The 24,797-nt window shown below is 38.8% G+C and overlaps 1 protein-coding gene and 1 non-coding gene across 4 annotated transcripts in view; one reads left to right on the top strand and one right to left on the bottom strand.

Annotated features, from left to right (window-relative positions):
* Nucleotides 1-24,797, bottom strand: part of Adgrb3 (adhesion G protein-coupled receptor B3) — a 714,721-nt gene that overhangs the window by 240,019 nt on the left and 449,905 nt on the right. The window lies entirely within an intron of this gene.
* LOC142855169 (small nucleolar RNA SNORD22) lies at nt 19,670-19,771 on the top strand. Its single transcript, XR_012911434.1, has one exon. It is a non-coding gene; the product is annotated as a small nucleolar RNA SNORD22 (small nucleolar RNA).

The raw sequence follows: 24,797 nt of genomic DNA, 5'->3' as shown, positions 1-24,797 counted from the left end.
ATGCTGGTGGACTTAAAAATGGTATTCCCAACACAACTGCCTTGTGGCTGACTTGGGAGGCATAGAATTAGCTATTTGTGTTCCTGCGATGAGGGGCAAGAAATTGACAGCACCTGTGATTAAGCACCTGCTCTCCTAATTACAGAATTGCAGATTAGATATTCTACCAAGCAATTCGCTCTCCACATTTCAGATTAAAGGCGCAGATTTACATAATAGGGGAACATTTATCCCACTAATGGTTTCTAATAAATTCATACTTGATTTGCATTAAGGAGCGTTACATTTGAGACATGAATTTAAACACTATCTTTTCAAGATTTCTCGCTGGATGCCGTGGAAGCTACAAGAAGCAATGGCTCCTCAAGAGTCATCAGTTTTGAGGGAATCATTATAGAATAACTCGTGAATTTCAGAAACATAAAAATCAGATTTTAAGCTTGAAATAAATAAGATTATCCTTTCCATATCACATAAGATTTTTGTTTAAAAAGCAAAAATAAAGTACATTATAAGCTGTTGTTGCGCATTTTAGAATAATATAATAGGCATACTGTTTACAGTATTAAAAATATGTGGAGAAGAGTCCCTAGAAAGGGGTGTTAAGAGACAGGAATTTCATGTATCTAAAGAAACACCTCATAAGCACTGACTTTATGACAGGCACTGTTTTAGATGAAACAGTGAAGAGGAAAATGATGTGGTACAGAGCATAAAGAACTTCGAAGGTCATATTGAAGGACGCAGGTTTTCCTTCTTGTAGGCTGGGATGATATTTGTATAAACATAGAAATACACACACACTTGAACTTCTTCTGTTGAGAATTCTCTGTTCAGCTCAGGACTGAAATCTCAAGGTCCAAATCAGGAGCAGAAGGAGAGAGAGCACAAGCAAGGAACTCAGGACCGTAAGGGGTGCACCCACACACTGAGACAATGGGGATGTTCTATTGGGAACTCACCAAGGCCAGCTGGCCTGGGTCTGAAAAAGCATGGGCTAAAACCGGACTTGCTGAACATAGTCGACAATGAGGACTACTGAGAACTCAAGAACAATGGCAATGGGTTTTTGATCCTACTGCAGGATCCTAGGATTTGTAGGAGCCTAGGCAGTTTGGATGCTCACCTTACTAGACCTGGATGGAGGTGGGTGGTCCTTGGACTTCCCACAGGTCAGGGAACCCTGGTTGCTCTTCGAGCAGATGAGGGAGAGGGACTTGATCGGGGGAGGGGGAGGTGTAGTAATATGAGCGGCGGGGCTGGGCTGCTTCCCCAAAACCCCAGCCACCTGCCCGGCTAGCTTATGCCCCGAAATAATTACACAGACACTGTATTCTTTTTATCACTGCTTGGCCCTTAGCTCTGGCCCTTACTGGCTAATTCTGATATCCCAATCAACCCATCTCTAATAATCTGTGAGCACCGGTCTTACCGGGAAAGATTCAGCATGTCTGACCTGGCGGCTTGCTTCATTGCGTGCGCCTGCCTGGGAGAGCGGAGCATGGCCTCTCTTCTGCTCCTGAGAGGAGAGCTGTGGAGTCTGCCCTCACTTCCTCTTCCTCCCGGCCTTCTGTTCTGTCTACTCCTCCCACCTATCTTCTAACCAATGAAATGGGCCGAGGCAGTTCCTTTATTGCTTAGCCAATGAAATCAACAGATTGATATATGACACTCCCACATCACTTCCCCTTTTTCTGTTTAAACAAAAAAAAAAGGCTTTAACTTTAACATAGCAAAATTACATATAAAACAGTTATCAAGTAAAAGTTACATCAGAAACATTTATACATATAACAAAATTGACCGTAAATCTCTATCAATGCAAATTATTCATACCTATATCATTTCCCCCCTTTAAATGTAAAAGAACATTTATAAACAATATTTGGGAACATGGGCGCAGTTTTTTCTCTCCAAACTGCTTCCTGCTGAATGGGGGCGTCGTTAATCAGATTATTTAGGGTGTAACCTGTGTGCCAGGTTTATCTCAGTTGGCAGTTGAGCAAGGCAATTTTCTGAAGATGTTCACAGCAACCCTTCAGGAGGACGTGGTCTATCATACCAAATCGGAATTGAAGAAATGAATAGGGTCTCATCCTCTGTGAAAACAAAAGAAGACTCTCTCCAAAGCATCATATCCTTAGACCCAAATTCTGAAATCGTAATACCCTTATATCCATTCTGGTTTAGCTTGGCAGCCCATGTAATGAAATATCTCTGTGTACTTAGCTCCTTCACAGTCAAAAATTTTAAAGAAAACACAATAATACAAAGAATCCAGACTCTCTGTGAATTTTTCATCTTTACGCGGCTTATTTTTACTCTATCACTTTACTTTATTCTGTCTCTTTAAAGACTTTACCTTTTTTTTTAACCATTAACTTTATTCTCTATATTCTTTTTCTTCTCTCTCCCAAGCCTACGTACATTCATCCAAAAGTGTGACTCGTTTAGAGGTCTGAATCTGTCCTATTGTGAATCTGCAATTTTTTACTATCCAGGAGCACTTTTGATTTGCGCCTTTAAATCACTAGGCGCTTAAGAATCTAAGCTGTGACATTCCTAGGTTAACTTTTTGCTTTTTGAGCGCATATCTTTGACCTGGAATAACCCTGTAGACCAGGCTGTCTTTGAACTCTCAGAGATCCGCTTGTCTCTGCCTCCCAGGCATTGGGATTAAAGGTGTTTGCTACTACACCTTGAACTCACAGAGATCTGTTCGTCTCTGCCTTCTAGGCACTGGGATTAAAGGCGTGTGCTACCACACCTTGAAGTCACAGGTTTACTTTAAGAATTTTAACTTTTAGTCTGACTATATTTTTAACACACAGTAAACCATTTAGAATTTTGCTTTCTCTTTGACGCTCTCTTTACTGTATATCTCTCTTTTTCTGACCACAAGAGCCTTTAAATTACTGAGCAATATCAGTAGGACTAAAGGCGTGGCTTTGCCGGCTGGATCCTTAGCTTTCCAGCCTCACGGCTGAGGTACTGGCTGTAGCCACGTTTATAGCATTTCAAGGTTCCTGCCAGCCAGCGAGCTACAACAGACAACACTCAAGTCCTCTCTCGGTAGCCGGCCCTCCTGCCTCAAACAGTCAGAGTTTGCCCTGGCAGGATGGCCCAGAAAGCCGGCATTTTTAAACGCGCAGCTTTTTTCCTGCTACGGCTGAAAACTGAAAAGCATGCGTTCAGCTTTTCGTCACCACCGTTTAAGTGTTTCGTGGCAGGACCTCTTAATGAGCTGCAGGGATTTGCAGCTGAAGCTGAGTCAGGAAAATTTCAAAATGAAGGACGTACCATTTTGTGCTAGCTCTGGGGCCGCCAGGTAGGAGCGGCACTCAACACTTTAATTCTGAGACTGAGCACGCAGCACAGAAATTCTTTTCATCCAAGTTACATCCAAATCTGACATGCAGCGCACTGTGCAGTCTGAAAACACGTCTCTGTATGGCGGCAGGAATCTGCCATGCTCTTCCGCCTGCCTAAGCCTAATTCTGTCTTCTGCCCAGGAGCAGGCGGGAAGCTCTGAGTCATTGCCACGGTCCCAGAGCACTCTCCTTCCGATCCCAAGCGGGAACACAAACATAAAGCCAGAGTTTGCACTGGCGGCAAAGCCCTGGAAGGCACACTTTAAAATAACGCAGCTTTTTTTCTGCTGCTGTTGCTGAATCAGGAAATCTCTCTACAGCACGCCACCAACAAACAGCAAAAATCTGTGTTAAACTCTCTCTCCCTTATTTTTAAGCCTTCTCAGGTTTTTTAAGTGGGTTTAGTTAGCCACACGTCTGGGCGTCATCTGTAGTAATATGAGCGGCGGGGCTGGGCTGCTTCCCCAAAACCCCAGCCACCAGCCCGGCTAGCTTATGCCCCGAAATAATTACACAGACACTGTATTCTTTTTATCACTGCTTGGCCCTTAGCTCTGGCCCTTACTGGCTAATTCTGATATCCCAATCAACCCATCTCTAATAATCTGTGAGCACCGGTCTTACCGGGAAAGATTCAGCATGTCTGACCTGGCGGCTTGCTTCATTGCGTGCGCCTGCCTGGGAGAGCGGAGCATGGCCTCTCTTCTGCTCCTGAGAGGAGAGCTGTGGAGTCTGCCCTCACTTCCTCTTCCTCCCGGCCTTCTGTTCTGTCTACTCCTCCCACCTATCTTCTAACCAATGAAATGGGCCGAGGCAGTTCCTTTATTGCTTAGCCAATGAAATCAACAGATTGATATATGACACTCCCACATCAGGGAGGGAAATGGGAGGCAGTGGCGGGGAGGAGGCAGAAATCTTTAATAAATATAAATAAAAAAAGAAACACACACACTCCTTTTGTAGTAGCAAGGGGAAATTAATAAGTAGGATGAATAAGAAATACACACAGGGTTTGGGCAGTAAATACTAAGGAAAATGGTTTGGGAAGCAAGAATGAGTCAGGGTGTGTGTGCTGGGGGAATTTTATTTCTTAAGGGTGTCCAGAAAATGTCCACATAAGCATCTAACACAATGAAGAAGCCTCAGGTAATTCTGCAGTTTTCTAGGGGGAGCAAAAGCTACTTCCTATAGTGCCTGGTACATGAGGAAATTCTACAAAGCTGCAAGGACTTGGAAATGCAGCACCCCAGGAAAACAACCAAAGTCTGAAGCAGTTGGAAATTGTGCATGAGCAGCTAGCAAGAAGCAGGTTGACTAGCGACTGAATCCTAATTCCACTTTACATACTGACTTAAAGGTTCATAAAATCCTGCCAGGGATATTTCAGCTTCAAGGAGACATAATATCAGTATTGATGGGTTCGGCATCAGTGACTGGACGAAGACCAATCATTAACAAAATGTTAAAAGAAATTAAATTTTCCAACACTATACTTTGATCTTGATTTCGGCAGGAATTCTATTTATTGAGTGTCATTAATCAGAGCATGTTCCACAAGGAAAATTTCAAGTAGTTAAATCGATCTGTCCTCATATCTCCACCACCCCCCCCTTGGAGGTTAATTTAGAATGGCCTCAGAAATTGACTGTGGCCTATGACGGCCCTCTGGGATTTGCATAATCCAAGGGCACCAGTCTTTTCTCTACTCTTGTATGTGATTGCTACAGGCAAGGCTTCTTGGAAAAGACAACTATGGTCAATTAGTTTACTTGGTTAAGGATTGAAGCTAATTAAGTCAGAACATGAGGTCTCTTCCCTATGTAGGTTCATAACTTGGTCTCAATACATCTGTAGAAGACAATCTAAGGCCTGACCAACTGCCCACAAATGCACGCTTTTGATTAAAAGAAGGATAGAGTGCCCACAAGGAAGTTATTGGTTGTGCCAAGGATATTTCACAGTGATGGTGAAACGATGGTTAGGCACCTTCCTAAAATCCCAAGTGACACACTGAATGGTCTTGAGTTGAGTTGTGCTAGGTGCTTCCCTCGCCCATGACAACCAAGACAAATGAACAGCGATGTCCTTGATATATCTCACCAGGTACACTGAAGGGTGATTTCTCAGTGGGTACCTTTGTTCAAGTGTGCACATATCCTAACCTAGGACATGATCAAGTAAGCCTGCATTTTCTGTTTGTTTTTTCCTATGCTCTTAACGAAGGCAGAATCCAGCTAAAGTTCTTAGGAACTGACCTATTTATTATCAGGGTCTTGGTCTCAGCAAATAAATTTAAGGCTTTCGCACACCAATTAGTATGTTGTTACTTAGTTTCAATTCTTTCCAAATTTTCCAGGCTGCTATGCTTGCACCTGAGAGGCCAAGATGCTGAATGGGCAAGTTTTGAAAGAGAGCGTGTTGTACAATGGCAGATGTGATGAATCACTGGGTTTCTTTTACAGGGGGCAGTTTGTGATGCACACAAGAAAACTGGCTCCTCTAGTCTATGCCGCACTGCTAAGCAATTAGATAACCTTGAAGTCGAGACGCCTCATTTCTATATAGCTGATAATCCAGCTAGTAACGGCTCTACAGAAGATGATCTCAAATCTGTGCTCTGAACTCATTCCCTACTTACAAGTGGGTAAGTTTCTGCCACTCACGTAACTTAAAAACCTAAGGGCTGAAAAATCCATAAGGCTTTTCTAAGAGGGCTAATTTAGTAACATAAAATACTTAGAAAGGCCAGTAAGATTTAAGAGTCAAATAGGAACCTATTAGTATCTCTTTTTCTTCTCATTTCTATATAATACATAAATTACTCTCCTTCATTGGCAATCTAACAATAAAGCCAATTCTTCATATACAATGCAGACGTAGCAAGATGATATACGGTCCTAACAATGAGGATGTACACACAATAAAATAGTTCCCCAATGAAGTATGACTGAAACACCTGCATTGGCAGGCATTCTTTCCTACTGACAGAGCTAATGGAGCAGTACTCATATCAACTGGTTGCATTTGTGTACTGCCTTTTGGGTGTTTACAGATTCTTTCTGTGGGAGTACCCCAGGGCAGATGAGTGTTGATGGTGGGGAGTGATGAGGGAATAGGGGTCAGCACACAGGAACAGGGTGAAAGGGAGTCCTTTAGGTAGCCCTGACTTAGGGAAGTCTGCCCCACTATGCGCAATCAAATATCCCATAGAGTGAGAGGCAGAGGGAGGGAGTTATGAGAAATTCTTACCAACATAAAAGGCATGGCAAAAAAAAATCACACACAACCCAATACACACAAACATACAAACACTTCACAAAATTGGAAACCAAAATATACAAGCAAAAGACCAATAATTCACAGAAACGCCCAAACAAATCAATATGAGAAAATGTCTACAGAAATATTCCAGAATTAATTTTGTTAGCCATCTACTCCTGGGCATGAGCAAAGCCCGCCCGAAGTATGTGGTGAATCTACTCAGAGAGAGTCCATTGGTAAAGACTCATTCCCTTTGCAAGGTGCTTCCAATTACAGATAACCTCTTGTCAGAGATTGGAGCCCATGGCCTTTTTCCTGTCTCAGCGCTGATCCCTTCTGGCTTGAACCTGTACTGTTCATGTACAGTGAACACCATGTCTGTGAATTCATTTGTAGCCCTGCTGGTTGTGAGGGTTCTGTTTGGAGTAATCCATGCCCTCTGTCTCTTACTATCTTTTAGCCTCCTCTTCCACATGAGTCCTCGAACCCAGAAGAGAAGGTGCAATGAAGACAATCCATTTAGGACCGAGCGCTCCAAAATCTCTCATTTTCTACACATTGTTCAATTGTGGGTCTTTGTGTTAGTCCTCATTGACTCTTACACATTTGCTTTATAAGTTTGTGTTTTAAACACAGAGGGCAAGAAAGGGCATGGAGTTGAGTGGGCAGGGAAATGGGAAGAAGCTGGGAAGAGCTGGTGGAGAGGAAATGTATGATCAGAATATATGGTATGAAAAATATTTTTAAGTACAAACTACCAGGTATATTGAAGAATGGCGGGACTGGTGAAAAGGTCTATTTTACAACCTTATACTTGATTTGTATTGAGTGTCTTCAAATGGAAACTCTTGGAATTAGAGTAAACTAGGGAATAAGATCTGCTGCCTCTGACTCCAGCTATACACTAGTTAATTTTCGAGTCGAGCAATCTTTCCCTCTAGTGTCTTTGGACACTAGACAATTGGACAAAGCAATTTTCTCACATTAATATTTTTCCTCTTGTAACCTTTGCTTTCCTTAGTCACTTGAATTATGATGTGAGTTTCTTCATATAGTTCTCCCTTTCAATATTAATGCCAGCTTTACAATGAAACATTCTTATTTCTTATTATAACTTGTTAAACAGCATTTTATAAACCTTATATTCTAAATCTCATTAATTTGAAATTCAGGGAAGGAAAAAGTAGCACCTCCAATAAAAAAGCACTCATTGTATCTGATAACTCATTTTAACCACCAGAAACCTGACAGTGAGCCAGCTTCCGCCTCCAAGGAGAGAACTTATGAAAAACTTGAGTAACTTGCCACCGAATAAAGCTTATTAAAGTTTGTTTTAAATCTCACTCTAATTTTGGGTGAATACTTAAATATTGGCTGCCACTGAATAAGTTTGCCAGTCGTCTGTGAAGAATAAAGGCAGTAACCTGTCAGAACTATGACACAGCAATGCTGAGCTCCCAAACAATCTTGGAAATTGGCACAAATGGATATACTGGAGGATTTGACCTAGGTCACCATGGACTTGAATAGAGGGCATGACTTCTTACTCCACTTTTCCCAGTTTTGAGTCTATGCTGTTATGAAAAATAGGTGTGGTAGATTGCAAGGTATTCTGCATTTTTCTCCAAGTTGATGAAGTTTTCCAGATTCTCCCTTGAAGTGCAGTATGGTCACTTGACACTTTTGATAATAAGTAAATGGAAGTAATGGTTGTCTTATCTGGGACCATGCCAATTAACCTTCCATATTTGCTTTGGTGTCTTACTTTCTATTACTTCAGTGCATATGACCAGAGAGCAAGCTGGAGTGCTCTCAGTAATATTGCCAATGTGTCCATCAGCCTGGATGCTCAATGCAATCTGGAGGCATATTATCCTATCAGCCTCTTACCTACCTGCTCTATTTTTAAAGAAAGAGAAAGATACTCATTTCATTTGAATCAGTTTATACTGAGGTTATTTTTAATAGATATTGCCATTTGTTATTAATATACTCAGTATCGTAGTTTCAGAAATGACTTAAAGCTACTAAGACTGATTTGTATGTGTGCTTGCTTTTAATCTATTACAGAATAAAGCAGTCAACCTTAACACCTAACCAACCACGGGAAATATATCCTTGGGAAGTCATGTAACATGGTGAACCAATAACAAAGGAAGGAAGTTGTCGAACATGTATTAAAATATAACTTACTGGAAAAGGAAAAAAATGCAGCTTGAAAGCAAAATAAGTCTGTGTAAATAAAAGGGGAAATGATTAAGAAGCCACACCAAATGCAGAATGGAGTTTGAAGTGACTACATCTATCCATCAGCTTTGCTTTCTCATTCAAGGCATAAAGAGAACTTACAATAAGACAGAAGAAAAGAGAAAAACGAAGCATTGTTACATTAGTCAGATGATCTGGTGGTTTGAATAAAAGTAGTCCTATTGGCTCAAAGGAGGCATGGCCTTGTTAGAGTAAGTGTGGCTTTATTGTAGGAAGTGCATCACTAGGGGTGGGCTTTGGGATATCAGAAGCTCAAGCTAGATCTAGAGCCACAGTCTCTTCCTGTGAATCTAACTCTCAGCTCCTTCTCTAGCACCATGTATGCCTAGATGCTGCCATGCTTCCCGCCATGATGGCAATGGACTAATCCTCTGAAACTGTAAGCCAGCCCCAATTAAATGGTTTCCTATATAAGAAAGGCCATGGTCATGGTTTCTCTTCACAGAAATAAAAAATCCTAACAAAGATAAATAGTAAGAATAAAAATATTTTCTGTTGGAAAAAGGTGTTATTTTATATACAAAAAGACAACTGAGAGAGAAGTTATGTTTTGAACTCAACGTTGACACACATATATCTGTGTATATTTAATATTCATAATTGAATATATTCATAATATTTCTAAAACCCTTGCTAAAGAACATACTAGGAAAGTGACACCATGTATTACTGATTTTTCAGTCACTGTCATTGTCCTTTTTCTTCATTGATGACAAAATCAAAGTTGTGCTTCAGTGTATTTCCTTGCATTTCATTCAACTATACATGGGATATCTTGTAGAAGGAAAACTTTCTGTTTTTCTTCCTATTTATTGCTAAAGTCTAACCTATTATGATGTTTCTAGATTTAACATTTGGCACTTTTTCTATTGTCCTAATTGTCCCCATAGTCTCTTTTTGTCTATTATGGAACTTTTACTCTCAAACAGACTTTTTGGTAATTTAAGTTTAGTTATTGTTTATTTTGCTATGAAGAGACAAAATCATGAAGGCAATTATTAAAAAAAGGAAGATTTAACTGAGAGTTTGCTTAAGATTTCAGAGGTTTAGTTCATTATCATCACAGCAGGAAGCATGCCGCTCCCCACTCCCCCCACTCCCCCTTTTCACTGAAGTAACATCCTGAGAGCTACATCCTATCCACAGAGTACAGGAAGAGAGAGAACTGTGTCCAGCATGGGCTTTGAAACCTCAATGCTCACCCACTGTGACACACTTCCTCCAACAAGGCTACATTCCTACTCCTTCTCATATAATGTCACTCCCTTATGACTAGGCATTCTAATATATGAACCTGTCGGGCCATTATTAAACAAACTATAAGAATAACCATGATGCAAAAAAATGTATATTTCTGAATTTTTTAAGTTAGAGTTGAAATTGCTGCTTTGTCATCATTTAGTCACAAGAAACTTCAAATTCCTAGTAATTAATATACTTTAATGTGCCAAGTTCTTTGAGCCAAGACAAGAAAATTTAAAAAAAGATATGAAAAATATAATGTCATTTTGTCTGTATTTACAAATTAATACACATAAATTAATTTATGAAAAGCCTTTTTTGATTAAAATGACAATGCATTGGTTAAATTAAAAGAAGCTTTTAAAAAGATAACTACAATTTAATTGTTAGAACTAGCCTACAGACTATTTTCATAAAACTTATTTGGTATCAATGTCACCAGTTAAAAATCTAAAAACACAATTAAGAGCTTGTTTTAATGCATCAAAATTCTTAACCAATCAAGTATGATCACGATTTTTTTTTGCCAATTAGTATTTACATATATTAGGCTACTTCCAGATGAAAACAGAAAATAAAAAGTTTAAAATGGTCTATAAGAATCATTTCTTAACACAATCAGAGACATTACTTATTTGGAATTTTATATTATAATAATTATTATTTTTATTATTATTATAGAAAACTTTCTATTGTTTTAATATCTATGTGAACATACAATCTTCAGAAGAGAAGAAAAATGACACTATACACAGGGTGTTTTGCAAAGCAACATTTAATCTTAGAAAAAATGTTTACTAAAACCTAGTCAACCTTCTCTGGATCCTGTAGTTTATAGAGATGTTGCTCTTCAAATTCCTTTGAAGCCTAACTAGCCAGCGTGGATTATACTTTTGTCTGTACATTTACATATTATTTTAAAGTCGATCCCAAACTATTTTGGATCTGCATGTGTGTCCCCTCACAGATGATCTCACTAAGTTAGGACAGAAATTACCCTTGCCTTATCCCCACTTTCCAAATTGCTTAGCTTTTACTACACACTGAGGGTCATCTGTGTTGTGTGAAATAACAAGTGAAGTTGCTTGTGGTTAAAGAGAAATAAAAAAAAATGCTAGGCATGTTCTCATAGTACAAGTGGCAAAATAATACCCCTCACAGCAGTTGATACAACAATAAGTGCATAATGTCCAGTAGAAACTGGGTTCTAAAATTCGCAGAAGCCACAGTGGTGAAGAAGATGTGTCAGGAGAAGCCAGAACAACTTGAGGCCCCAGGGAAGGGATGTTGAGTTAGTGGTAGAAAGCATACACGGGGATAGAATAAACGATAGGAATATAGTAGACTGTAGCATGGCAAAAGTTTAATGTATATTTAAGAGTAACAATTTTCATATAGTCCATATAAATCCTTGTGCTGACTCCGTGAACAGGTGCATGGAAACTGGACTTATATACCAGAGACTTGGCTATGGTTTGGAAGTGGTCTGTGTCCATCCAAGAGTCATGTGCTAGAAGGTTAATCCCCAGTGTGCTGGCTGAGGTGTCAGACCCTTTCAGAGGCGCAGTCTCAAAGAGGTGGCTAGTGCCTTGGAGGTGTTGCCCTCAGAAGAGGCTGATGTAGTTCTGAACGGACATAGCTGGCTTCTGTGAGGGAACTACTGTAGAAAGAGTACATGCTGAGCACACTTCTGAATTCCTGGATCCTTATGGACCTTGTCTACAAATTCCTAACACCATTGTGAGATCCTCACTGAGACTAATTGGGAAAAGGATGTCCAATTTAGGACTTTTACTTGACCTTAGCCAAAACTCCCGGAAACAATTCCAATCTTGGACATTCGTACTCTAAAACTGTGAGCTTTCCAATTTAAAGTAATGTCATGCATTTAATTCTAGAAATAATAATAGTTATTATTATTCAGACTATTATGCTAGACTCGTGTCCAAACTTAAAAAACACTTTCTTCTCTTTGGTTCTACACATAATGAGAGTATTCACTGTCATATCACCCTCCAATTTTAATTAAAGGTGATTTTCAATATTAGCTTTCAGTGGTCTACTATTTGACCTCTATAATAATTCCATGATTTCTAATTAAATATCTTAGGCTGAAAGGTATTGAGTTAAACACTCCTTTTTCCTAATTTCAAGTGAATTTATATTAGACTTTAATTTCAAAATAATTAATGGCTTTCTTCCAACATTTGAAATTCATGGCTTCTTTTCAAACATCATTCTGTTTTAATGGTGCCTAATTTTCATCTGGAGATTTTATTTTCATTAAAAATGCCATCAAAAATTGGAGAGCTCTAACACAAAGTCCTATGTCCTACAACATTCAATAGTGAACACTGAATAAAAATGTATTTGGAGAAAAACTAGGAGAAGCTTCTTGTAGGATTTTCTATGAAAAAGAATGAGTAAAAATGGATCTCAAGCAATAGAAAATTGAATTATAGGCAGGAATGAAATATGAAAAGAAAAATGAGCAAATGAGAATATATTAATAATGTTCATATATATAACATTTAAAAACAAAAGTAAGAGCCGGACGGTGGTGGCAGAGGCAGGCGAATCTTTGTGAGTTCGAGACCAGCCTGGTCTACAAGAGTTAGTTCCAGGACAGGCTCCAAAACCACAGAGAAACCCTGTCTCGAAAAAAACCAAAAAAACAAAACAAACAAACAAACAAACAAACAAAACAAAAGTAAGAATTAAAAATTAAAGTAGTGTTATAAAAAGTAGATAGAAAATAATAGTGGGAAAAAGAAGAGGACAGGAGGACATCTAACAAGTGTGCAGGAAAGGGTGAGAATACTGGTTTACAGTAGACTTTGTTACATTTACAGTTTGAAATAAATAAACTAATTAAGGTTAAAACTAAAAACAGTACACAGATCATCTAAGATCAAAAGTGCATCTAAGTGCAGAAAGGAAATAAAAAAAATCCATACATTTAAAGAGGGCCGAAGTGCAATTCAGTAATGGAGGGTCAAAACTCCAGACCATTGTTGGCCTAAAAGCAGCCACCAATAAAGAAAGTGTTAAATCTCAACACTACAACACCTTGCTTAACATGCACAAAAATGGCTCAAAATTCAATCCCCAGAATCAGAGCAAAGGAAAGCAAGGGAAAGAAAACAGCAGATCTAAAAGGAGACAGTCCTGGCAGAGTAGTAAGGGTGTGTGTGTGTGTGTGTGTGTGTGCGCGCGCGTGTGCACGCATGCATGTATATATGTGTGGGAGGTGCCTGTCTGTCTGTACACATGTGTGGGGGTGGGGTGCCCAGGTCTACTTAATTCAGAAGAGTAACCTCTCACTTCCAGAAAAAATAGTTATGTCAAGTATGTGGTCACCCAAATCTCATTTGGAAAGGAGTGGCCTACAAATTAGGCACAGTGAGCTAGAGAAGACGACCTGCTAAGTAAGAGAAAAAGATTCTATGGTCTGCATAGCTGTATCTCCAAAATATCCCATGTAGAAATTCTAACATATAATGCGTTCATTCAGGAGGTGGAATTTCTGCAGAGAATAATGTGTGACAGTGACCTCTGGAGTGTGATTAGTGCCTTTATAAAGATTGCCCACAAACTTGTCCTCCTTTTTCCCATGCCAAGACAGATGTAAATGCTTGCAGCAGGTTCTCACCAGTCACTGAATCTATGATTGCAATCTTAGGCATCCAAGTTTTTACATCCCTGCCGCTTATGAACTAAAGCAAGGGAATTCCGATCGCTTCGCAATGAACCAGATGCTACAAGACCTGACAGAAAATGGCCCAGAAAAGTTAAGAAAGCTGCTCTAGGAGAGGGCTGGGGTTGTTCTGCACCAAAGAGAAGGCCTGGAGGAGCAGGCTTCTCTTTTTGTTCTGTACAACAGAAGGACTCACTGACCAGTGGCAACACCAGCAGCTGAAGCCCAGTGAAGTGACTTCCTGGGTGTTGGATATGAGCTGAGGCTACCACTGAGAAGCTAGGAGATTAGCAAATCCAGCCTGGGACATTAGCAGCTACCTGTGGCATGGAACCTTTTAAAGAAAGAAATTAAGAAATTTTCTATTTTCAATGTGTCATACTATCCCACAGTTCATCAATAGAGCTTCGAGGGATATTTCTATTTAATCTCCTTTGCACCTGGGGCTCTGTCTCAAGTTCTTTTGAACTTCTTTATTGACCAGCAATGCCATCACCTGGGCTATTTGTTTTCCTGTGTCATTTGTTAATCCTTTGTCTCTTTCTGATGCTACCTCCCAACTTCTTTATTAAACTCTTTCTCTTCTCTGTTTTAATCTCACGTACATTACCTACTGTTTCAAGAAGTATCATCAGTTTCCATGGAAACATGTTTGATTCAAGATGCATACGCTGAATCCCTGCCCTCCTCAAGTTCGTAGACAGCAGGAGACATATTTCAAGAGCTGCCCTGGTTCAAATTTTTGTTATAATATAGCTCTAGTCAGCAACTTTTCTTTCCCCTTTCAGCTTCACTCACTTATGAAATAGACACCATTGTATGCCTACCCAGTGAAGTTCTGATGGTGAACACAAAAGCCAGAAAACACACCTCTGGATTGATAAGTAATTTGTAGTCTGGTGGTGTTCCAGGAAGTTGAATCACCTACTCTAAGCAGAGCCTGGAAGACAAGATTCACAACCTGAAAAGAACCGGTTATCAGTTGCAAGAAGGCATAGCGAGACCAAATTGACAGAGTGCTAATTCAGCAGCCTGACATGGAACATATATTAAGTCGATCCTTAGATTTTAATCAAAGACAGGTATTGTAGAGCTTCAAGAAATGTGGGTATTAGAATTAACGCGAAACTAGGATATGAGGACCCCCCTAAAGTATCCAAGTTGTCTAAAGACAGTCTGAAAGCCAATTTAAACAATGCCAAATTTATACTTTAAAAAATGATCTTAGGCCAAAGTAGCACCATTCCATTTACATGTTTATTGTATTCTTTGCTGAGAGAGTACTAAAAATAGATTGCCTGGCTACAAGCCTGGGATCAATGATTTCTGAAGTTTTTTTCACTTTGCAGTGTTAGCTGGTATATATCTGTGTGATTTACCAAAGGCAAAACACAGAATCAGGAATAAACTGCTCTTATAATCACCATACATCAAAATCAGAAAAGGAACATTTTAAATTATCTGAATTATTCTTAAGGAGTAATTATCTTTAAATCATGAACCACCAGATTTGCTGAGTGCCCTTTTGTATTAAACTTTTGCCTTGAATTTTAATAAATGACTTAAGCTTTAGATTTTTGTCATATTTGCTTTGGATATGAAATTTTCAAAGTAAAATCAATGTGGTTAAAAATCCAGAAATATGTTTGGCTTTCAAATAAAGTGACAGCTCTTAGATTATCTTTTTAATAAACAGCGAGGTGGCAGTGACCATTAGGAGTATGTTGTTCAGCATGGTGAGGTGTTCCTGTAAACCAGGATTTGGGAGATGAATCCCAACATTTGGTAAGTTGAAGGGGAAAATAACGAATCAAGGCCAGCATGGGCTACACACTAGCAAACTGAAGGCTAATCTGCATTGCCTATTGAGAGCCCGTCTCAGAAAAGACAAAAAAAAAGTCTTAAGTAAGAGAAGAATTCGTTTTAACTTTGTATAGACCACACACAGAGTGAATTCAGTTTCTTACTTTCAAGAGTGTAACTGGGGCTGTTATTAAAACAGATAAATTATTTGCATGGAATCTGATGCCGACTCTTTAAAGTTCAGGCCCTATCCTTCTTATCCTGGAAGATCTTCAACATGGGGCTAAAGGAGAATTTTGAAGGCATCTGCATATAGATGCCACACCAGGAGGTCTAATCTGCGGGTTTACTTCATACTAACACTTAGGCCACCATAGCAGGCAGCTGATACACATTTTAAGGCTTACAGATTGAAAAGCTGGTTCTTGTCGTGATATCATGGTGTCCTTAATATCGAAAATTTTTTGAAAAAAAAATACAAAGAAGATGGCAGTTCAGTAATCATGGAGAGCCCACCCTGGATAGAGATACCCAAGTGAAGCCTTGGCACAATGCTGTAAGCCTGTGACCAGGTTTAGGTTAGGCAGATACAAGATGATGTGGTGACCTACAGGCCAGTCTCAAGCCTTGACACTGTGCTGTATGCCTGTCACCACACTGTTGCAGATGTAAGGTGATCCAGGGAATCTATAGGCCAGTCTCGATGTGAGTTATGTCCCTTCAAACATTTTTATTCTTAAGTATGTGCATGTGTGTGTGTTTTACCTGTGTGGTTTGTTTCACACATGTACAACACGAATCAGAACACAACTTTATAGACCTAGTTCTGTCCTACCTAGTTTTTGTGTGTTCCAGGGTTTGAACTCTGGTCATCAGGCTTGCTGGGCAAGTGCTTTACTCACAGAGCCAGCTCACCAGCCCTGTCTCTGAAACTAATGTGAAGTCAATAGAGGGAAACACCAGACATCAACTTCTGTTCTTCATACATGTACTCTAAGGCAAGTGCACCAACAGCCACATGTTCACACACACACACACAGACACACACACACACACACACACACACATACACACACTTGGGGATTGTAAGTAAATGCTGTGGGAGCTCCTTCTGCTCCTTCAGCCAATAGTCTTTAAGATACCAGCCCACTTGGGCGTGGTCTCTTTTGCTTTAAAAACTGTTTTTTAAGAGACCACACCGAGTGGGCTGGTATCTTAAAGGCTATTGGCTGAAGGAGCTCCCACAGCAAGTAAATGAAGGTTTTTCCTATTTTAGAATAAAAGAACATTCCTCTAGTTACAAAAGAAGAGGAAAAGGCCATATGTTTATAATGCTATGACCCAGTAGTGCTTTTTTTTGTACATTTATTTCTATATACATTGGATGAATAAATAGTACCTATTCATTTTATAACAGAGAAAAGTAAGACATAGAAAGACCAAAGAGTTTTTCCCTAGCCTCTCAGTTATGAACAGAAACTGTACTAGAAGCTGAATTTGCAGTTTTAAATCTAGGGAAATAACCATACTACCATACCCTCATTCACTAGCTAAATAAAGGGTCAGTTTCACTAATTGAATTATTTTCAGATAGTTTGGGAAGCTTGCCAGAAGGGCAGATTCTACTTGTGTTCAGTAGTGTAAAACTACAAGCCATAAATAAGTGAAAGAATGGGGTCACCAGTCATTTTCTTTAGATAACACACACACACACACACACACACACACACACACATACACACACACACTTTTGGCAGAAAGTGACCATTTAGTAGTGGATATCAGTATTTAATTTCTAAAATTAAAAGCATCATCCTCCTAAAATTTAAAAAGCATTTTTTCCTTTCATAATGTTTTAAAAGCAACATTGTCATCGAGACCTTATATAATTATAAAAGAGGTAATTACACTTTGTGGAACAGAGAGCACAGAGAAATTGTTGTGGCAGATTTCGACATTATCTGATCTTGAGGCTTCATATCTCAAAAGCAATTTGTATAGCATATGGGTCAGATTGCCCTGCATACAATGATCAGATTTAACAGGAGTCAGAGATCAAAAGCAGACATATAAAGACAGGACACAGCTCAGACAGTGCCACAATAGAGACAAATGGGAAACTTTGAGATAAAAGGGCTATTTGCATAGGGTACAGGGCATGTCGTTTTTAATATAACAGACGACTAAAGAATCCACGTTTGAGATTGTAGTTTAAGCATACCATCTTCAGGGGTAAAGAGACGCTCCATGTTAAAGGAAGATACTGCTCTTTCAGAGGACCCGAATTTCTCTCCAGGCACTCAGGTCAGGCAGCTTACAACCACCACAGGTGTAGCTCCTGGGTACCCAACTCCACTGTTCTCACCGGCAGTCACAGAGATGCAAAATTAGAAATAGCAAAAATTAAAATAAAAAGAATACCACTGTAGTGGTTTGAATACAAATAGCCCCATTGGCTCATGTGTTCGAACACTTGCTCCCTTGTTGGTAGAACTATTTGGAGGAAGGTTTAGGAGGTTGAGCCTTTTTGGAGGAGATGTGTCATCAGAGTGGTCTTTACAGTTTCAAACGCCCACACCAGAACCGTCTCATTCTCTCTACCTCCAATGTGTAAGCTCTCAGATACTGGTCCAGCGTTGTACAAGCTTGCTACCATGCTTCCTGCCATGTGATCACAGACTAACCCTTTGAAACTGTAAGCAAACCCCAATTAAATGTTTTTCCTTTATAAACTGACTTGGTTATGGTGTCTCTTCACACCAGTAGAAGAAATGTAACCAAGACAACCACCTTCAATAACACACAAACCTAAAGGCAGGAGGGAAAAGTTTGGTGGGGTGCTCATCATAATACCCATCATCAATTCCAGTACGATGGAGGCAGACAGATTTCTATGAGTTTGAGGCCAGCCTGGACTACATAATAACTTCCAGGCCACCCAGAGTTAGAGAGACCCTGTCCCAAAAAAGAAAAAAAAAAGAGTGAAATTTGATTTGTTTCAAGTATATTCCTGTGAAAATACTATTGATGTTAGCATATCCTATATGAAATTAAACCATAGGTAATGGCCCATATCCTGATTTGGAAGATCAAATAAGTGTGATAATAAATAAAATGAACTTGGTGGCTCATACATAATGATAATGAAAATTTTCTAAATGTGTTTTGTTATGGGTGATGGTGGTGAGTGCTCGGTTATCTGCTTTGCCTTGTGCCTGCTGAGCATGTGCTCTCCCACTGAGGTACATCCTCACTCTCTTTTTCGGTTTTTACAGCTATGAATTTGATGGTTGAGATTAACTGTGAGTGATATTTAACTAGTCTGTGTGAATATATCTATCTAGGTGTTAGAAGTTGTAGAGATATTTGTGAGTGAGCAGAAAGTCCATACATTTAATCCAAGATGGAGACACACTTGGATAGATTATCTCTTAGAATTGAAAGAAATTACTATTTAACTATCAATAAAACACTTTATTAGAAAGCATCTGTAAAGTGTCTTCATGTAACACACGCTAATATAGTATTACATGTAACACACGCTAATATAGTATTAACGGCTCAAAAATTATGCATTAAATACAAATCTCTGGTTTGATATGAAAGTCCTCATATATTTCGTTGTTTTTTGTTGTTGTTTTTGTTTTTCGGTTTTTCGAGACAGGCTTTCTCTGTAGCTTTGGAGCCTGTCCTGGAACTAGCTCTTGTAGACCAGGTTGGCCTTGAACTCACAGAGATCCACTTGCCTCAGCCTCCCGAGTGCTCAGATTAAAGGCATGCACCACCACTGCCCAGCTCATATATTTCTTTTATTATTTACTCTTATTCTTATTTAATACGGTCGCAGTTTCATTTAATACTTATTTTTAGTGTAAAAACCGTATTCTGTTCTACCTTATGGATCTACTGGAGACCTACTGTCTCCCAACCAATTTCAGATGGAAAGCCATTGTGCCCCCTAAATAAATACATGTTCATATTCAAGTATTACCATTATTTCTCTTCTATTAAAAAATGTCTCCTTCTTTCCCCATGAAGAAACTTCCACACATCTTACTTCCTGTCCTAGCATCAGAGCCTGAAAAGGTGACCCCCTTCCATATTCTTTCCCTTCCCAATTGACTAAGACATTCCTTAAAGCAGATTAATTTATAGTCACAGCTGTATGCGTGCCCAGTAGATGGAATATTTTATTGAGCTAAACACACAAGCAGTGGGAATGCACTCAAAGCTATTCTTAAAGAAGAAATGAAGTGGTTCATGAGAGAAATTACAGACAGGAGCAGCTGATTTCTACAGCTAGAAACTCCATGGATTTTACCAGGTGGGGCTCCCCAACAGGAATCACTCATCTGGTAGCTTGGCTTGCTGAAAACTACTTGTCATCTGCTGTATGTCCCTACGGTCTTCTGCAAAGGGAAGGGTAATTTTTAGCCATTTGCCATTCATTTTTATTGCTCCTTCATCCATATGATTATTTTATGTTGTTGTAGGCATTAAGATGACTTGCATTTAGGCAAATTCTAGACAGTGTTTGAATAATATTTGTTTGTAAATTGAAATATTGAGAGGTGACAAAGAAACATACCCACAATCTATCCCCATAAATAGTAATGAGAATTTAATTTTTCTCACATTTTTCCCACCTGTTGTTCTCAGCCATTTCCTCTTTTCACTAAACCCTCTAACTCTGTCTCCTTCCCTTCCAATTTTAAATCCCCAGCACCAAATACAAGGAAAGCAATTCTGTCTCATGTTTAACTAAAGAAGAAAGCTTGGCTTATGGGAGAAGTTCTAATTAACAGTATTAAGTCATTCATTTATTGACTAACAATGGCTACATTTGAGAATGTGGCCCTCTTCTTTTAAGTGTGGAGATCCCAACTGCAGTAATTCAGCACCTTTAGTTTAGAGTGAAAAGGGAGAAGCTGTAAAGGAAGAGGAGTATGATGGTTTATGCTTTAACCTGTTTGGATTAGAGGATTCTGCAGGGAAATGGCAGTGAGCATCATTTGTGGAAATGTGTGTCAGAGTTTCCTGCCCCTGCCATTTGAGTCAGTGGGATGAACAAAGATGATACAGCATCATCTGATTTGGGTGAGTACCTTCCAATAAAGGCAGGGACAAATAATACAAATGCAGAGTAAATGTGAAGTCTTCCTCCTTCCACTTTAGAATGTAACTGATCATCTTTGACTGATCTGGAACATGAGAAATCTATACTCTCAAATTTGGAATCTGGACCTCATTCTGGAGGCCTCCTAGGTTCTCGGGCATGTGGTATCAGGGATTTTACTATCACCTTAGGTAACTGTAAGGCCTTCAGACTTAGACTTTTTTTTAAAAAAAACAACTACTCTGGGTTTTTTTTTTTTGATGTTCATGGGAATGCTCAGCTTCCATAAATCTGTAAGCTTTTTGCTCAAATAAATCCTTTCTTACATGTACATGCATATAGTATCTCTATGTGAGTATGTATGTATCTCTCTGTCCCTCTATCATCTACCTATGTGTCATGTATGAATGTGTCTGGTGTCTACATACACACCTATCATCTATTTACCATATCTTTATCTCTGTGAATTTCTCACTTTTTTTGTCTTTCTGGAGAACCTGGAGTAAGACACTGAGGCAATTTTCTGATATTATGCACTTGTCTGTGTTAGAAACTCGTACTTTAGACCACAGACATATGTAGTTCATATTCTGAATGACTAACCAGAGCCAAAACACAGGAGTCACAAATAATAGTCATGAACTCAACTATTGCCCAAATGGTTTGCAGATACAAACTTTTCATTGCTCTGGCTGTTTTCCTTAATTCACCAAAATGTTATAAATCAGTTCTTAAAAACAGGCCTTAAGGGCCAAGCAGTAGCTCTTGAAAAGCAGATATAGATGGAAATAGAGTAAAACAGAAATCAGAGAAGATCAACATGCCTTCAAAGTTGGAGGTAAGCAGTATTATTTTTTAGAAGCACTAGAGAAATCACAGATTAGTTAAAGAAGTTAAATTGTTGGGCCAGGCAGGTGCTTGATCCTCTTTAGCTTACTGTCTTAGACTGTTTGCATTGACGCAACAAAACAATAGTCTAGTGGCTTAATGACAACAGAAATTTCTTTCATGTAAAGCTGGAGGCTAATGAAATACAAGATGAAGTACTAAAATATCTGGTGGACAGTTTGTAAATAGCACCTTTTAGCTATAACTTCAGACTGTGTAAGAGGCATTGGTATTCTCTAAGGTATCTTATATAAAGGCACCGACCTCTCAAGGGCAATAATTCATTCCTTCCTAAAGGTATCCCTAACTCGTAGAAGTGTCACTTGGGTGTTAGGATTCTAACATATGAATTTAGGGTGTAGGGACACATACATTCAGACATTAGGAGATGCAAACAAAATGGTTTTATTGAAGCTTAGAAATACCCAAAAGAAAGGATCTGATCTGTTTCGAGATGACTCTATTGAAAATCTAGATTGCCAAAAATGTTGTAGATGTATGATACAGGTAGAGAAAGGTAATATTGTCTAAGAAGCTCATTTGGCCAGCATTAGTTTGACCTGCTTGGATGTTTCTTGAGCACGAATTGCAGGAGAAAGCCTGTCTCCCAGGTGCAATAGAACTACAGATAGCAGCTTGCCACAGAAGATGTTATGGATGAGAAAAAGATGTGTACCACACACACAGTATTCTTCTTGCCGGCTGTGTAAATACTATGAACTCACATTCTTTCCTATTCATTTCTTCTGATTCAAGCAAGCATCTCTAAGCTCTTGAAGAAAATTTATGACAAAAATAAAAATAATTCCAGGAAATGGAAATGGAATGGCAGGCTCAAAAGGGAAGAGAAATAATTAATTTAAGAAAAAAGAAAATATTTATCCCTTTCAGAAGATATGAAAGCATCTCATCATGAAAATAAGGCTGCAATGTAGTAAAGGTGGAGCTAATATTGAAAAAAAATCTTTGAACATTGAATGAAATGAACATTCTTGTACCACTCAAGACATCTAAAAGTAAGTTGCAAATATTAATCAGTCATAATTCTACTCTATAATATTCCTACACTGTAGGTATTGTTGTTGTTATCCTTGTTTAGAGGAAAAATAACAGATGAGCAGAAAGGAAAGAATCAGCTCAAGGTTGGACATACACCTTAGCTTTTGTCCTCTCTAGTATAGTTAAGGTTTACTACATGGAATTATAAAAGGAAATGTTAAAGACATGGAAACATGAAAAGAACATCAGAATCTTTTATGGAACATTAGCATGTAGCTATAGTAAGATTTTTTGGAATGATAAAATCAATAATAGGAGGAATAGTCACTGAGAAGAAGACAGGTCAGAATTCTTACTTTATGTGACAACTTCTGGAAAAAAGAAAAAAGACACTCACTTGATAAATTCTCTGAGAAACATGTAAAAATAATGTGAAATATCAAACATTAAAGAAAATTGAAAGGCTATTTATGATGCTACATCAAAGTCCCAAGTCTCATGTAATCTGTGTGACTGGTACCAATGATGTCACAGAACTTATTGTGGAGATGACATTAACCCTTGAAGTTCATCACAAGGTAGTTGTCAATCAAGTGTGAATGAATGTGAAAGGAAAGGGTCTTTGTAGCAGATCTATGCTGTGTAAGTTTTGTCTACTGGGTCCTGCTTTATTCATCAAAAATTTACAATCGCCTGCAAGAGGTTATCTAGCCTGCATCTTAGCTTTCTCGTCTCTTCAGTTCAGTACTTCCACTCTCTGGGCATAAAGGCTACCCTGCAGCTCCAACTCCACATCTCTATAGTAAAGCCATCTTGAAGGGACTTCCTTCCCTTAGCATCTACCTGCTTCACTCCCTTCCTTCCATTAAGTCCACACTCAGTGTCACCTTCTTGGTGATGTCTTCCTTGGGTACCCTGTGAGTCTGCCTTCCTCTTATTTCCCTATCACTAATATTCTCTCTTATTTATCTTTCCACATCACAATTATAAGTGTGGCATCTGACTGATTTTGCTTACTGCCTTCCTGCTTGTGTAACTAAAAGGAGAGCTGGTGTATGTGTCTGTTTAGTTGACTGCTATAAAGCTAGGATTCAGAGACATGCCAGACACACTCCAGGTACTTAGGATATAATTCCTGAATGAAGGCTGAGCAATGTCTTCATGATTTCACAAGTAGGAACACAAGCTTCCAAAGTAATGAAATGAAGAATGACCTGTACTAATATGCAGCACACATTATTTGTAAAGACTTATTATTTTCATGAATTCTTTTGTTTTCGAGATTATAATATAACTACATCATTCTCCTCTTTCCTTTCTTCCCTCCAAACCACCCCATACACTTCTTGCTCTCTTTCAAATTCATATCCCCCCTTTCCACTACTTGTTGCTAAGAATACATATAAATTGTATATACAAATAAATCCCTATATATGACCTGCTCAGTCTGTATAAATGTTACTTATATGTTTGTTTTCAGAGCTGACCATTTGGTATTAGATTACCAATTGTTGTAATCTTCTCTGGGTAAGACTATTTCTCCCCCTGCTCTCAGCATTTATTATTGAATCACAGACAATACATCATAAACTAAGAAATACACACACACAGCCGACAAGAGGCTTTATCTGTGACTTTGTACTTTAGAACATTTTCTGTATAATAAGTCCTCTAATGCCCAAACCATTGCTTTCTCATGATGTAGATTTACCCAGCTTGAATATCTTCTCGTGTAACAGAATGAAAGGATAATGAGTTTTCCTAGGGAAATGGTTCTGTGTCCCACATTATTTTTAGATTATCTGCAGACATCTATAAAAATCACAGACATTAGAATGTACTTTGTGAAGTAAGAAATAAAATCCCAGATTATAAGCCACATTTAAACAGATATAAAATGATAAGGGCTTAAACTTGGGGAAACAAACTAGTAGTGAAATATAATTTTGTATGTTGTGATAAAAAATACAGACTATTCTTTGTATATGGCAGTGAAGAAATGATTATACTTATACTTAAGCAACCAGGATCCTGGTTCATGCCAAGGAGAACCATCAGCATGCTGCTGGAGAAACATCTCCCTATTACTTGTGCTTTATAGGTCTAACCAGCTCAAACAAAAACCCTACTTCTTCCCATGGAATTGTTACAA

This window comes from Microtus pennsylvanicus, chromosome 7 (genome assembly GCF_037038515.1).
Source record: "Microtus pennsylvanicus isolate mMicPen1 chromosome 7, mMicPen1.hap1, whole genome shotgun sequence".
Taxonomy (NCBI): domain Eukaryota; kingdom Metazoa; phylum Chordata; class Mammalia; order Rodentia; family Cricetidae; genus Microtus; species Microtus pennsylvanicus.
Note: the sequence above shows the minus strand (reverse complement) of the source record. Positions and strands in the feature narration are given on the sequence as shown.